Genomic DNA, 16,762 nt, shown 5'->3' on the forward strand with positions numbered 1-16,762 from the left:
CTGGCAGCAATGCTTGTGCTTCTTCCTGTCTGGGGAGCTCTGTGTTCTAGGTCAACGAGGGGTGCGCGGCATGGGAGAGCTGTGGCTCCTCGCCGTGGAAGCCGAGGGGAGGGTATCTAAGCGGGTCAAGACTTTGCTGAGTGTGGGTTGAGCGACACCCATTTCGGGGGCAAGTTGAGCCTTTTCAACAACATTTGGAGTCTATGTGCAGAGTGATGTCACAAGGAGTTCACTAGACAGCAGCTGTGGACAGGGCTTGAAGAAGATGGGAAGAAGGTACAAAAAGGGACAAGGGTTCTACACCTGGTGAATCCGTATGAAGTTTGTTGATGCCCAAGTTCAGTGGCTTTCTCTGGGACTGAGAATAGAACTGAGGTTCTTCCTGCTGAACCCTCCTGTAGAGTCCTGTTTCTCTGCAGGCTGAGGCTGCGGATGCTGGAGTCCAAAGAAGACAGTCTGAGCCTGGGAGAACGGAGAATGGAGGTGTTCTTGCCATCACCTGCAGGGTAGAATATGGGTAACAGGGTTGATGGACTGCTAATCCTGCTGTGAATTATGTCTTCCTGTGGAATGGAAGGCTTCCACAGATGGGGTAGAGGCAATCTCAAATATCACCCCTGACCTTCGCCCTCTCACTCCCCACACACACACACACACACACACACACACACTCTCACTCCCGACACACACACACACACACACATCACTGAACTGTCTTGCCAAGTGAGTGACAGTATGGTCTGTTCTAGGGACTAAATACAGTTGACACTATTGCTTGGATGGGTGCAACTGGCAAGGACAATTTTTGCAGCTAATGCTGGAAGTGTGGCAATCAGAGAAGCTGCCAGCTGTCTCACTTAAATTCTTAGCTCTCTCGCTCTCTTTTTTTAAAATCGTTTTGCTTACATAATCCACCCCCTTTTTATTTTCTAATTCTCTCCTTGCAAAGCTGGCACCAGAGGGGAAGGGCTGGGGTGGAGGGGGTAGCAATTACACATCGGTTTGGGGAGCATTTACATTTTGCAATTACAATTTAAAAATAAGTCTCGTTAATGATCTCCACGTGTAAACGACAAACCCTAACTGACATATATACTCTCCTGGGCCTGCCTGCCTCTCCCAGAGTCAGGGCTCAGTGGCAGCAGAGGTGCCTAGGGAGACATAGGAGGAGGTTGGGGGCAGGTGTCTGAGGGGTGGCAAGAGCAAGTCATATGCCTTTGAGGTTGGTACAGGACAGATTTGGGACTGAAAACTTGGAAATCAAGAGTCCTGGACTCCAGCTCCTTCTCCTCCCTGCACTCATGCTAGGTCCTAGCCCATCTTCTTCCGAGCCTGGCACTGTGGGAACTCTGCTGGGGGGAAAGGGAGTCCCAGATGCTGATATCCTCTGAGGTGGGGATTTTCAAAGTCCTGTTGGGCAAACATAAACCCTAGTTCTCAAGAGCCAGCCAGTGTACCTGGATAGGCGTGGACTGGGTAAAGGAGCCGATTCCATACTCAGGGTTCAGGAAGGGAACAGCATTTGTTGTATCCCCATTTAGGAGAGACATTTCGCCTTTTCTCAGTTGGTGAACACAGAGTTATTGGAGCCCTCTGGTTCCTTGAGGAAACTTAGGCTTTGGAACCAGACCAACCTAGACTCCAATTCTAGCTCTGCCATTTGCTGGCTGTGAGATTTGGGGCAAGTTATGTAACTTAAGTTTTCTTTTCTTTTTCTTTTCTTTTTTCTTTCTTTTTTTTTTTTTTTTTTGAGACAGGGTCTCACTCTGTCACCCAGGCTGGAGTGCCGTGGCACAGTCTCGGCTCACTGCAACCTTCACTCCCAGGCTCAAGTGATCCTCCTGCCTCAGCCTCCTGAGTAGCTGGGGCAACAGGTGTGCACACCTCCACGCTGGACTGATTTTTTTTTTTTTTTTTTTTAATAGAGATGGTGTTTTGCCATGTTCTCCAGCCCGGTCTGTAACTCCTGAGTCCAAGTAATCTGCCTGCCTTGGCCTCCCAAAGTGCTGTGATTACAGGCATGAGCCACTGCGCCCAGGCACTTAAGTTTTCTTACCATCATTGTCTTTCTGTAATTGTGGTCATCATATTTACCTCATGGTGCTTCTGTGCAGATTAAATGAGAGAATGCACAAGAAGGCACCTCACACGATGTCTGGTGCATCAGAAATGCTCAGAAAATGCCAGTTCCTGTGCAAGCCCCTCCCCGTCAGCCCCAAAGCGCCCCCTTCTACTTATATTAAAACTTCTTCTTTCGCATTACCATGGACACTAGGGAAGGGCGATGTGGTCTGATTTGTCCAGGCCTCCCCTCAAAGTCAAGCCATCTGCATTCTGAGCAGCTCCTGAATGGGCCCCCTCTGAACCTCCTGTAGGATTCTCTGCAGGCCATGGTTTCAGGCTCCCAGGTCAGCCTTCAACTTGTCTACTGTTTCCTGATGCTGGCTGTTCACAAAGCCCAGTTCTGTCTTTTGTGGACATCATAATTCAACCGCATGACCTTTTATTGGCCACTGCCCCTCTCTGGGCCCCACAAGTGTTCCTTCTCTGTGAACGAGGGAGGAGGACTACAGGCTCTCTGAGGAGTCTTTCAGGCCTGACATCCTGCAGTCCTTGGATTCTCACTCCCCTCTCTGCTTCCCTCCACCAGATATTTGTGTAGAAAGCTGTTCGTCTCTTATGCAGCTTCATTCAGGCCAGACTTTGGACTGAGCACTGATAGTCAAGAACTTAAGAGTTATTACTTGAAATATGTACACAATAGTTTTTATCTACTGCAAAAAGAGGTATTAATTTAAAAAAAATTAGCCAGGCATGGTGATGCACACCTGTAGTCCCAGCTACTCAGGAGGCTGAGGAGGGAGGATTGCTGGAGGCCAGTAGGTTGAGGCTGCAGTGAGCTATGATTGTTCTATTGTACTACAGCCTGGGTGACAGAGGGAGACCCTTGTCCCTAAAAAACAAACAAGCAAGCAAATAAGAGGCATGCATCTTACAAAGGGAAGAGGTCCCAAGCAGGCCAGAGGGCCCAGGGCAGAGGACACAGAAGTGGGTGCATGGTCAGAAATCTCCTTGAAGGTAGGGACAACATCTTATCAGTTTTGCTGCTTATTGTAACACAGTTAAATGTTATGTTTTAAGTATTGTTCTAAAAACTTGCTTTTTTAACATAGGTTATATGATTGATAGCTTTCTGGGTCAAAACAAATAGATCTACTCCATTACTTTTAACTGCTGCATAGTTTTCTGTTACATAGATGTATAATTATTTATTTATTGTAGTTATTTTTTAAATTAGAAGTATGTGTGAGGAAAAAGCAAACAGCGTAAAAGATACAAAATGAAAACTCTCCCTTCCTACCCTCACCTCTCCCCACAAGGCTCATGATCCAAAGTCAACCACAACAGCTTCCGCCTTTAGTTATTTGATGGCTAAACACTTATGATATCAGATACTATGCTTAAGTCCTTTTTTTCTCTGTTTATCTATTCATTAACTGTCTGCTATGAAAGTTGAGGAAATTAGCACACATCCTCCCCCTCCAATTTGTATTAGTTCGATAAGTTTTTATCAAATTACATTTGATATTATCTATTTTTAGTTCATAGCATTGAATATGCTATATAACATATATACACCATATATAACATATACTATATATTAATAAGTATAAATCTTCTAAATCTTAATAATGTAAAATAATAGTAATATACTAAATAACACATACCATATAGCATTATATATACTATAGAGATTATGTATTATACTGTGTAGCACTACATATTATATATAATACTAAATAATATACAATAGTCTGTAGTATATTCTCTATATAATATAGTATATAGCATATATCATACATAATACTATATACTACATGATATATAATATATAATACTATACACTATATTATATGGTATACTATATAATATATGCAGTATTTTTAAATCACATATATATAGTATATTATAATATACATTATATAATATGGAATATTATATATTAGCATATATAATCATATGTAGTATATTATGTGCTATGTACTATAATACATATGTATGCTATGTACTATATATAATTATATATTATATAATATATATGATCTATAGTATGCCATATACTTTCATACGGTATATAACATACTATATATAGTACTATGTATTATATTTTGCATAATAATAAATTATCTATGATTTTTACCTTGGTAAGATTTAGAAGATTTGTACTGTGTTACATTGCTATAGTTTACCTCTGTATTCTATAGGTGATTATAAGATGGAAATCTGTTTAAAAGCATTAAAACCACTGTGGGCATGGCAATGTTATTCAACTGCAGAACTAAGCAGTGTGAGTGGCCCGTGGCTGCTGTGGAAGAGCCTTCTGAGCCCTGTGGTGCCATGACTGGTGCCCTGAGCAGCTGCTCTTTCTTGTTCGGTGTTCTCCACCTCTTCAGATTTCTTCGTTTGCTGGACTACAACCTCCAGTTATTTTTTATATCAGTGAGTGGGAAAGAAACTCTGAGTTCTCACATGTCCAACACTGGCATTTGTCTTCACACCTGATTGATAATTGGACTGCGCTCAGAATCCCAGGTTCAAAACCTTTTTCTCCTAGAACTTGCTGACCTGGCTGCACCGTCTCCTTGTTTCCGATCGTGCAATGAGGATCCATGGGAATGTGTGGTTCTCTCTTCTTTTCCCATTAAAGTTCCTATTTCACCACCATGTGTTGGGACTTGAGGTTTGCTTTGTATTCTCCTTTCTTAGTGCTGGAATCTTTTAAGTCTGAAGTCACCTGTCTGCTTCAGCACAGGGAAATCTCCATTTTGTTACATTTTCCTATCTTTTCCTTTGTCGTCTCTATTTCCTCCTTCTGGGACATCCATTGCCCTGCACAGTGCCCAACACAGAATAGGTGCTCAATAAATGAGGCCTGGATTTGCTACTTGGGACCTGGGTTCTAATTAGGGCCCTGTCTCCAACTTGCTGTATGGACTTGGGCAATTTTCCTTATTTGTCTGGGGAAGAAGTCAGACCTCATGATGACTTAGGACCCTTCCAGCTCTGTTGGTCATCTGACAATCTGCTCTAATGCCTGGAGTTCCCACTGCTTCTGGAACTGGAGAAGAAGTGTTCATTTCGTGAGGAGTGAAGAAAAGGCTGAGGCTGGGTTTCAGGGCAGCCGCAGCAGCCAGCTTCTCACTGTGGACAGCTCCTTTGGACCCTCCATCTCCCCAGCATCCGCTCTCCGTCCCCCTTGGGGAACTCTCTGCCTGACCTTCCCCATCATTCTGAAATGGGCTTCTTCACCTCCCTGTCTCCCTCTGCCCATCTCCCCTACTCCCCACACTTCTCCAGCTCACATGCACACAGCTTCTGCTAGTGAAATCATCCCTGACCGTGGCAAGTGCCTCATTAAGTAAGCTCTTTTTCTCACGTTTATGAACTGCAGGACAAAGAGACAGCAGACTGCCCTTCCCAGTGCCACAAAGCAAAGGCTCTCACCTGAGACAGCCAGGCCCTAAACAGAGAAGAAAGCTCCGAGGGGGCTACAGACAGCAGGGATTGTCCCCAGCCCCAGGCAAACTTGTGCCCTTGGGGAGTCATCTTAGAGGAGTAGCCCTGTTTACTTCTCCTTCCCATCCCAGAGCCTGGCTCTGGGAGCAGACATCTCACATGCAGCACCCTGCCTGCTCAGATCAACCTGCTCTGGACAGAACTCCTGATCTGGAAGTACAGACACTTTCTTCCTTTTCCCTGGACAGGCTTGACCCTGGAAGAGCCAGACTAACAAATGCTCAGATCCCAGAGGATTAGTCACTGTTCTAAGCATCCTAATTGGTCCCCGAGGGCCAGAGTCCATTGTGCAAAATTGCCTTCTTCTCCTCCTCTTCTTCCACCCCCAGGTCCTTGCCCTAGCATGAGAGATGGTGTCCATCTCACTGGAGAAAGAAGAGGGCAAAGCGAAGGCATGATCTTGAACATCGAGACTACGAAGATTCTGTGCCAAAGGCCGGACTCTTCCTTTCCACCCAGACCATAATGATAGGAAATGGGTTGCATTGCAAAAGTCGGAATTCAGCTTCACTGTGAGTTACAGTTTTCAGACCCATTTCTAGTATTCAAGACTCCGATGCTAATATGAAACACTCCTCCTGTGTGTCTGAGGGCAGCGGAAAGGGCCAGCACATGACTAAAGTTTTCCCTGTTAGGAGCCAGAGAACCACAGCCCCTTTCCAAGGCTGGAGGTTGAAGGGGACAGGCCCTGGCAGAGAACAGCCCGAGCCAGTGGGAGGTAGCACACAGCTCCATCCTTGCACTTCTGTTTAATAGCTGCCTGTCTCAGAGGATGTGGGTAATAGCGCTGCTGCTGGCTCACCGGCTGCCCATTCAGACTGCTGCCTGGAATCTCTCTGGGCTGAGAGCAGAAGACTCTGAAGTGAACAGGAAGGGGGACTTCTGTGGCACAATGATAAATCTTGGACTCAGGAAGATATGACAAGAGAGGGGATGCCCCCTAATGCTGGGGTGCCCTGACTTGAAAAAACGAATACTGCTCCACTGGACACGCTAACCCAAGATACAGCCAGCTGCCTCTTAGCCTGTGCGTCATGGACAGATTTCATTCCAGAACAGGGACTCCTTTACAGCTGTGGGTGGTCCCTGGAAAGCCAAGAGTGTGTGGGGAAAGGCCAAGTGGAGACCGTCACAGAGAGCAGGCTGACTGCATGCCCCCTTCTACTCCACTTCACTCCTCCTGGGCCCCAGCAGGGCCCCTCAGTCCAGTATGACAAGACAGAGACACTGACGGAATCCCAGTCAATGTGATTCAGAGCCCTGGCCCCAGAGCCGCCAAGAGCAGGGTGAGGCACAGGCAGCCTGGCTTTCGAACACACCCCGTGCGTTCCCGGAGCTCTGCTCCCAGACAGTCACGACACATGATCAGATTCCAATTATACATCGCCTTTGAGATGCAGTCTTCAGCCATATATTTCCATCATTTCATGTTCTTTAATTTTGTTCCTTCTCCTCCTAATTGAACACACAGTCCAATGAGTCCACGATGAAGACTCAAGATTTGCCGCTTTCAGCTCGCTTAACGTTTTCCATCTTTGTCTCAGTCGTATCATATTTACGAGACCCCTACTTCTTATTGCTGGGATCAGCACTTCCATTTTCCCATCTCCCGCTCATTTTTATAAAATAATAAGAGCGAAACGCAATGAAATATTTAACAAAATGTGTACACATACTGCTGGAGCAGGATGGCAGGGCTGACGGGAAGAACTTCACCACCGTGGGAAGGCACAGAGTGTGTGTCCATTAACTGATGTACAAAAGCCCAGGCTCGGCAACACAGAAGACGTTTAGTGGTGTCAGTATAGCATGATGCTTGGAAAGTCAGGGCCTAGGAAAGTCAAAGGACAGCCAGTATTCGGGGGCCCAACTCTAAACTGGCAGCTTGGTTTTACAGTCAGCCTCACCTTTTCTGACTTCGCCAGTTTCTGGGAGTCTCAGTCCTTCCCTGCTATTTCCTGCCCTCACCCTGAGACTTCCAGTTAACCCTGCAGACTCTGGGATCAGACTGTGTGGAACATCTGGAAACTTTCTCAAAGCCCCAGTTTGCTCACCCACGAATGGGAACAACCGTAATGCCAACACCATCTGGTTGTTAAGAAAAAGAGACCAGGTGATCCGTATCTGCTGTTAGTGTCATGCCTGGGGCACAGGGAGGGCTCAATAAGTGGCAGTTGTTATTAATTCTATATTATTGTCTCACTCATATCCTAATTGGCTCCAGGAACTAACAGACTTATTCTCACTGCTGTGTAAATGGCTGCTGGGACTTAAAGGGTTATGCTTCTTGGATTGGCTTGTTTTACATTTTAAGAGCAAGCCAGGTCAGGCCCGGTGGCTCATGCCTGTAATACCAGCACTTTGGGAGGCTGAGGTGGGCGGATCACAAGGTCAGGAGTTCGAGACCAGCCTGGCCAATATGGTGAAACCCCACCTCTACTAAAAATACAAAAATTAGCCTGTCGTGGTGGTGGGTGCCTGTAGTCCCAGCTACTTGGGAGGCTGAGGCAGGAGAATCGCTTGAACACAGGAGGCAGAGGTTGCAGTGAGCCAAGATCATGCCACTGCACTCCAGCCTGGGCAACAGAGCAAGACTCCATCTCGGAAAAAAAAAAAAAAAAAAGGTAAGCCTGCCAGGCACAGTGACTAAAGTCTGTAATCCCAGCACTTGGGGAGGCCGAGGCAGGTGGATCACATCAAGAGACCGAGACTATCCTGGCCAACATGGTGAAACCCCGTCTCTACTAAAAATACAAAAATTAGCTGGGTGTGGTGGTGCATGCCTGTAGTCCCAGCTATTCGGGAGGCTGGGGCAGGAGAATCGCTTGAACCCGGGAGGCAGAGGTTGCAGTAAGCCGAGGTCGCACCACTGCACCCCAGCTTGGCGACAGAGCAAGATTCCGTCTCAAAAAAAAGGAAAGAAAAAGAAAAGGGTTAAGCCAAAGAAATTAAACTATAATCATGTATATATATTGAAGCTCCATAAGGAGGTAGACTTTGTGGAGTCATATTGCATAGGCTGCCCCTTTTCCCCCAGTGAACATGCAAGGCAGAGCCATGATCTGGTCTGCTGGGGGAACAGGGGCCAGTGGGCAAGATGGGACATGCGGGTGAGGAGCAGATTTTCCGTAACACAGAAACACACATGATGATCATTCCCGCCATGATTTCCCACGTGTAGTCCTGGAGTGGAAAGGAAAGGAAGTCTTCATGGAACAGTAGGCTTTGGAGCCAAGTGTCGATGAAGGGAAGGCACGGCTGTGAAATACAGAACCCACCTTGCTGGTGGACGAGAAACACAGCAAGAGGCACGAGAGCATCTTAGGTTGGGCAATGGAGGGAGTGTCTGCTGGGATGTGAGTCTGGGTGGCCGTGCCACTTTCTCTCGCATCATGACTGTCATCTTCCCTTCCCCAGGGCTGGCTTTCCGCAGCTCAGGAGCACAGAGCCAGTGTACCCACCCTCCTTCCAAGGGGGTGGCAAGGACCAAGGGTGCAGCAGCCTGGCTGGGCAGCCTTTCCTCCTCTGGCCGATCCCGTTGCCGTGGGCTCTATTTAGAACTCTTGTTTCTTGTGAGCTCTGCCTGGGCCACCACGAAGGCACAGGAAGGACACACGCTGGCTGGGTACGGGAGTCTCAGGAATGAGTGGATTTTCAATGATCTGTTGAATGCACAAAGCCACTTGCTTCCACAACCCTGACTCTTGACTTTTTTTTTCCCTAAAGGCAAGTTTTACAAATTGGAACAAGGTGTCATCTAGCCAGAGGATACGGTGCAGTCCTCAGAGAGAAAAGCGGCCTGGCCGCCCCTCTTAGCTCCTCTGGCTCCAGGAGAATCGGAGGTTGCACCAGGGGTGGAATGCATAGGCTTCAGCATCCCTCGCCTCCATGCCCTCCTTCCCCCAGCAGCCCCCCACTCCGGCCACCCTGCCCACACCTTACATGGTCCCCACGCCTGCTTTCCTCCCCCACCCCGCCATTCCCAGGGAGTGTCAGGGCCCTCCTGACTGCCTCAGAGAGGAGAGACTTATGAAAGGGAGGGAGCCCAGGAGGGCCTCGGGAGGTGGCTCTGTGCTCTTCCACCTGGGATCCCAGCGCTGGAGCTGTTTGTCTGTCTCTGTTGAGTTGTGGGCCTCAGGGGCCCGGCCTGTGTTGTTTTCTCAGCTCGGTTCCTGAGCAGCGACTGCTGTCAGCTCTTGACAAATAATAATAAACCTGGGAATCAGGTTTGTCAAGGGGGACTTCAGTCCCCAGGTTCATTTTTAGATATGTTTCTCTGTGTGTGTGCAGACCAGAGAGTACATGATAGTGGCTCTGGGGGAGGGGCGGGCCAGGGCTCCCAGGTGCCCCAACACTCCACCCCAGCCACCACCGTGGAGGAGCTGGAGGGCTCTCCACTGTCCCGATCCCTGGAGGTGCTTGCATGTTGGAAAAAAAGGAAATAATTGAATAAAAGGCCTCAAGCTCTCTCCTTTCCCTGGGCCTCCCCACCTCTCCCACTCCTGTTGTTTGGCTAGAGATGAAGAGGGCTGGAGAGGAAAAAAAAAAAAAAGGGGGGGCAGAATCCCCTCTCTAGGTTAGAAGGTTCCAAGGGGGCCGCAGGCTGGGGGCGGGAGCTGGCTCAGACCACCCCAGGGCAGCAGCTGTGGCCTCCCTCCTGCCTCCATTCCTGGGGCGAACAATAGGGGGAGGGGCTCCTGGAATGGGAGACTAAGTTGAGCACCACTGGCAAAAGCAGGACCCAGGTGTGGTGAGTGTGAAGTTTGGGGACACACTAGATGGCCCTCTGGGGCAGAGCAGCACCCACTTTTCAGCAGACAGGACCCACTGGAGGCCATTGCTGCCACTCCCCTGCCTCCAGGTAGGAAAGGCACACGCCACTTCCGTGAGCAGAATGCAAGGGCTGTGCTCCCCCTTCCAGCCGGCATGCTTTTTTTTTCTTTTTTCTGTTTTTTGTTTTATTTTGTTTAAAGGAACCAAAGGGGGAAAAATTGCCAAGTTGTAAAGTGCTTAAAGAGGAGATGAGAATCTTCATCAAAATGCTAAAAGCTGGAGGGGAGAGTAATGTGAGAACTCTTGCCTGCTATTTATGGGATTGATTCTCAGATCAAGAAGAAGCAAGCAGTTGGATGAAAGGAATTATTGTTAAGCTCCTCGGTAGGAAGATCTAATGGACAATTGCCGCTATCAGGGGGAATTAAATTGCTGTTTCAGTTTGTAAAATATATCAGCGGCTTTTTGAAGCCAGAAAAGGTGTGACAGCGAGGCAGGGAGGGCGGTGTGGAGAGGCAGGAGCAAGACCAGGAAGAGGGCGCCCGAGCAGGGCGGGTGTTGCTCCTCTGACTCCCCTGCTCCGTGTTGTGAAGCCCAGTTAAAAAAATAGCTGAACTGGGGACTCAAGGAGGAGAGGCTGCAGGCCTGGAACTCTGGCTTCTGTGTGAGTCAGAGCGGCATGGCCATCAGCAAAGGGCAGGACGGTGGGGCTCCTATCTGGGAAACCTGGTCCGGCTGGAGTTCAAGGAAGGCAAGTCCTGTCCATGGAGGAGGGAGTGGCTGAGGAGGGTGATGGACCCAGTGCTGGGGCCTGTCCCCAAACACTGCTTTGTCATGCTGCTTATGTGCCCACTAATCCTCCCCACAGTGAACCGTGGACACAGAGGAACCCGGTGTCCTCTCCTCCAGGGTGGGTCTCTAATGTAAGCTTCTGCTCATCTCTAGGCTGGGGTCAGTGAGTGCATAGGTTGGCCCGACCACATTGGGGACATACTGTTACTCCAAATAAAGAACAAACAATAAAATGGTCTTGGGAGTGGAGAAGGGAGAGGAGGTTGAGGCCCTTGGAAATAGGACCACAGGCCATTTATGGGGAGGCCACGCTCCTTGGGATGGAAACTGGGGGTTGGGGGAAGGGTCTCTGGGTTCTCTGGTCTCACAGAAGGCTCTTACCTTTTCCAAAGCGCATTCACTCCATGTGGCATTTAAGGGCTGAAGGAGGATTGAGAGAGAGAGAGATTTGCACATCTCTCAGAGAGTCAGAAGCAGGCAGTCCTAGCCAAAGCTCATGCTGGCTTCCGCTCTGTCCCCACTCTGTTCCCCGGACACCAGCATTGTGATATTAGGGCATGACTTGGCACCACCTCCCAAGTTGGCTTCCCAGAAGGGTGGCAAATGACAATTAGTGCAGAGAGCTATGGGTGGCCAGAGCGTCTGCTTGTCTGGGTTGTCATCTCTGCCTCCCCACTGAGTATTCCAAGGAGGACCTGGAGGGGCAGCAGGGAAGCAGGTGTTCTGGCTGTGACATTCTACAAGGACTTGGGCTCTGTGCCGGGTGCAGTGTGCCCTGGGACCTGGGTCATTGTGGAGTCGCAGCTTATTTTTGACCTCTTAGCTGGCCTTCAGGACACTAAGGCCTGAAGAACAAGAATGTCAGACCTGAGTGCAAATCCCACTCAGTTCCTCTGCACCTGTCCCTCCTTCAGTAACAGATATGCACAACCTGTCTCCCTGGTTCCCAGGCCCCACTCCGAGACTGACCTCATCAGACTGGAGGATCTCCATGTCGCCCCATCAGCCCAAGATCAGAAAGACAGGGAGAAAGCAGCACCCACTCAGCCCCACATTCCTGCTGTCTGAATCCTCAGGGTCCCCAGCTTCCTCTCAGCGCCCACTGCCCCTGGGGTGAAGAGGCAGGCGAGGGTGTTTGCCGTGCTGTGAGGTGGGGCAGGCGCTGGGGAGCTTGCCCCTCTTTCCAAATTCCTTAATCCTCCCCTCCAGGAGCCTCTACTTCTCCCTCTTTTGAAACATTTCAATACGACAACTGATTTGGAGGTGACAAACCCCTGCTCACATGGTCAAGTTTCCCAGCCCATGGTGTGTCCTCTCTCTCCCTTCTGTCCTCCTCTGCCACCACAAATTGACCTCACCCTTGTCACTGCTCAGTTCTCGGTGCCAAATCCATCCACCAAGCCTCAGGGACCACCGAGCTCCAGCAGACACCCCGCCTCCAGCTTGTCACTTCTAGCCCTTACTGGTTTTTGCAGAGAGACCTGGTGTGTGTGTGTGTTTCTCTGTGTGTGTGCTCGCGTGCACCCACACGCCTTCGCTTCTTTAGATAAATCCACAGAGTCACATGAAATCAGTGACAGGTTGACACCGTTATTTCAAGATTCATCGCTGTGAGTTGCCAGCAGAGGAGACCTAGCCAACTCCATTCCACCAGCAACACTTTTTTTTTTCCAGGCATAATTTATAGCACTGGGGTGAATTTGTTTCCAAAAGATGAATATCACACTATCAGCAACAGCTGCCTCTCATTTTTATTTGTTTTTAAATTTGACTCAAAGTCCAATTCTCCATACATATCCCAAGCTGCAAATCCTAAGGCGACTGATTACATGATTTAGTAAACAGGTTATATTATATAATGCAATTAAAGCGGGGCCCTGCGACGCCACCTACAGGCCACTTCTGGGAAGGGAACTGGGCCAGGGAAGATCATTTTGGACGCAGGGCTGGGGCTGAGGGAGAAGAGACGGATTGCGCCAGGGTTGAGGAGGCTGCCCCAGAGGGAGATGTTGAAGCCAGCCAGGTTACTAATGCAGCTTTTCGGTCCCTCCTGCTGAGTTTCACTGTGTTATTTCAGCCTCCTGCAAATCTGTCTAGACGTCAGAACCCAGGCCTGGGCAGTTGCTCAGAGGGGACAGCCTGGGGTGGGGGTGGAGGGGTAACCTGGGGGCGTCTGGACTGAAGGGATTGACGGCTCCTGGCTCGCTGGTCTCAGGGGCCTCCTTTCCACTCTCCAACTAGATGAGAGGAAGAGAAGTCAGGCACTGGCTGGCCTTTACAAAGAAGCTACAATCCAACCCTTTCCGTTCCATTCAACAAGAATATGTGCAGTGCAAATCCTGGGCAAAGGCTTCCCGAATATTCTGGGGAAATCCCTTCATTTTGCAGTCTGAGAGGGAAAGTGACTTGTACTGGCTACAGAATAAGTGGTAGATTCCACTGGATGTGGAATCCAGACATTTTTGCCCCAAGCCCAGGCTTAGATCATGGGAACTGAGAGCTGAGGGGTGGCCCTGTGAATTCCCTCATCCAATCCCAAAGTTTACAGATGGGGAAATTGAGGCCCAGACAGGGGATGGGACTTCCACAGCCCCTACTTGTCTCAAGGGAAGGAAAATCGTGAACACGCTGCTTGTGTGTGTCAGAGGACAGACCAGAAGCATTCCTAGGGGGCCTCAGGAGTGCCTCTTAGCTGCTATGGAAGGAAGGAAGGGAGGAAGGAAGGGAGGGAGGGAGGAAGGGAAGGAGGGAGGGAGGGAAGGAGGGAAGAAGGGACAGGAAGGGGGGAAGGAAGGGGGGAAGGAAGGGAGGAAGGGAGGAAAGAGGGGAGGAAGTCAGGGGCCAGAAGGCAGGTGGACCCAGGGCCACCATCCCCTCCATCCCTCTCTCTGAACTCCAGCACTCTTCAGATGAACGAGGCTCTGGGCCTGAAAGATTCCAGCATCTTTAAAGAGTTCTTCTAAGAGGGTAACATCACTGAAAAGCAGTTTCTGGAGAGAAGGGACTCACTTTCCCGGGGCTGAGAAAGAAACTTGACCAGAGGGAGTGGGGGGAAGGGTGTGAAGGAAGAAAACAGGACTGTCAGATTCCAGGAGGGTGGGAGTGTCCCCTCCCCCTTGTCTTTGTGCCAACCATGGGCCCAGTCTCCAGTTTGGGGCAGGTGGGTGGGACAGTGAGGGGCCAAGCGAGCTGACCCTACTTCCCCTCTCCCCCATCAATTTGTCTCAGCTAGGGTCAGGGGCCAGGAACAAATGCTGTCAGGCCAGCTGGCCAGAGAGTTCCCAATTAGACTTTGTGTCTCATCCTTAAGGCCCTGAGCCCCCAACCCCGGCACCCTGGCCCAATTACTGCCCAGCAGCATTAACCCCTTGGTGCCCCAGGCCGTTAATGGAATGTTAATTGGTCTAATGGGTTTCATGTCAACAAGTCCTAATGAGCTCCTTCCTAATGAGCTTGGTATTTTTTTCTGAGCCTGTTTGTCAACACACTGGATTTGGGGCTCCAGACTGCCGGCCTGGTGGTACAGGGCTGTGGGGGGAATGGGTTGAGGAGGCTGAGGGAGGCGGGTGCCCAGGATTGCCCATCCCATTTCCTAAAGGGGTGTGCTTTTATGACTCTGCATCCACTGACCCTGCCTCGCCGGCTCCTGGGCTCTCTAACATGGCATTTTAGTTTCTTCTGATGATATCGGAGACACAAATGATTTCTTCTCGGTTAACATTGTCGGGTCGAGTGTTGCGTTAGAATTTTTCCCTCCTAGATGTCTTATCATAAAGGTTTTCAGCACTGAACAAAACAAATCAAAAAGCAACCTTTCCCCGTGAGTCTGTTCGCGATGGGAAATCTCTCCGTGGGAGACGCTCCTGTCTGGCCTCCATTTGCAGTCTTGCCTGTGCCCCCCTTGAATGCCCAGGTGTCTTGTGACAGAGCACTGGGGCCTCTGGACAGGGCCAAGCAGCCTCTCAGAGTCCGTGACAAAAGCTCTGAAGCCCAGAGGTGGGTTTGCAGGGGCTCAGGCCTGCTGCTCCTCTCCCTCTCCCAAAGAAAATGCAAAAAAGGCAGGCTTCCCCCAAAGGGCCAGGACCCCTGCTGTGGCTCAAGGAGTTCCCCCACACCCCACTGCAAAGTCCCAGCCAAGTCCCAGATAAGGCGAGTCAGATCCCCAAATTCCTTTCCAGGATGGTTGCACGTGGCCTCTCAGGAACCGGGGAAGTGCATGTGTGGGTGGAGAGGTGTGAGGCAAAGAGCCAGCTTCCGGACATGGGTGCAGGGTCCTCCCGCAGCTGAGCTCCCGGAGTGTCAAGTTGCCAGAGGCTTCTGTGCCTGAGCGAGCAGAGAAGGAAACTTAAGCCTCTGTTGAAAAGGCCTCCTGTTCTCTTGCAGGAGAAGCCCCCAGAGGGTAATGGGGCAGTGGCCTAGTGGCCTATGGTGACCCCAAGGAGGGGGAGGGTCCAGGGCCATCTGGGTCCTCAGAATATTATTCCTGTGTCTTCTTCCTAGGCGGGTCTGGCCCTGCTCCACAGCCTGGTGGGCTCAGGACTGAACAGTCTCCTCTCAGCCTCACAGGTGGCTGTCTCTGGGTGCAGACCACTCTTAGCCATCCCTCCTTACCCCCAGACACGGCAGCCCTCCTGCTGCTACCAATGTTTCTAGGGACAGCACCTCTGAAATGACCCTGCCTTCCATTCATTGGACGGTGAACAAAAGAATGTGAATGAAAGGCGCCTCTCTGTAGCCTATGCCCCCTCGTTGAGCTTCCTTTGTTTTGCCTTCATTATGACTTTCTAATCCATGGAATGAGGTTACCAAAAGACCCAAGCCCGAGGTTAAAGAGAACTAGTTGCCCCTAAGAGGGGAGAAAGCCCTCCTTCCTGAGGCGGCTCCCACACTGACTCTGCCCCCAGGCTCCCTCTTCTGGAGGCTGCAGGCACTACAGTGCTATAGCCCTTCACGTGTTTCCCCTGCCGGTGAGCATCTGTGATCCGTGCTCTGAGATCCCACCATCCTGGTCCTTGGGCCCTATCCAAAGTTGCCTTCTCTGCCAGAGTTCCAGGGAAGGCTATGTTTCATAGTCCCCTGAAACATTCCTATTTCCTTTATTTTGTCAGGGTCCAAAAAAGAGAAACTCCACCCACTTTAATATCTCAAAAGTCTTAATTCTGGAACTTCCTTCTGATGTCTCAGAGAGTCTGTATCTCCCCCCGACACACACACACCTTTTTCCCTCTGCAACCCTCACTCTGCTCTTGGCTCTCTGGGATGCTGACCACCACGCAGACAAAAATCCAGCTGTGAACAGAGGCCTTGGTTCCCCTGCCTGAAGAGAGAGGCTCCCCCAAGGCCCCCTCCTGCGTCCCCTTGCAAAAGGAAATTGGATCTCAGGGACCAGTGGCGTGTGAGATGGGCGAGGCGCTGCATGCTGTTGTGAAGATATCCTGGTGGTCTGTCCAGGTGGGGGCGAGCAACAGGCAGTGAGGCCGATGGAACCAGCCCGCAGTCGGTGTTTTTAGCACTGGGGGAGCCATCCCTCCCTGTGCCTTCTCTACCCACCTCCACCTCACTTTCTTCCTCCTGTAGGACCATGACCTCCCTCTCCTAGCCATGCTCCTTGGAGAGAAGA

The 16,762-nt window shown here is 50.1% G+C and overlaps 1 protein-coding gene across 4 annotated transcripts in view; it reads left to right on the forward strand.

Moving 5' to 3' along the window:
• The window catches only part of PKNOX2 (PBX/knotted 1 homeobox 2), a 268,399-nt gene that overhangs the window by 168,249 nt on the left and 83,388 nt on the right, over nucleotides 1-16,762 (forward strand). The gene's annotated exons all lie outside the window — the stretch shown is intronic.

The sequence above is a fragment of the Theropithecus gelada genome, chromosome 14, assembly GCF_003255815.1.
Source record: "Theropithecus gelada isolate Dixy chromosome 14, Tgel_1.0, whole genome shotgun sequence".
Classification (NCBI taxonomy): domain Eukaryota; kingdom Metazoa; phylum Chordata; class Mammalia; order Primates; family Cercopithecidae; genus Theropithecus; species Theropithecus gelada.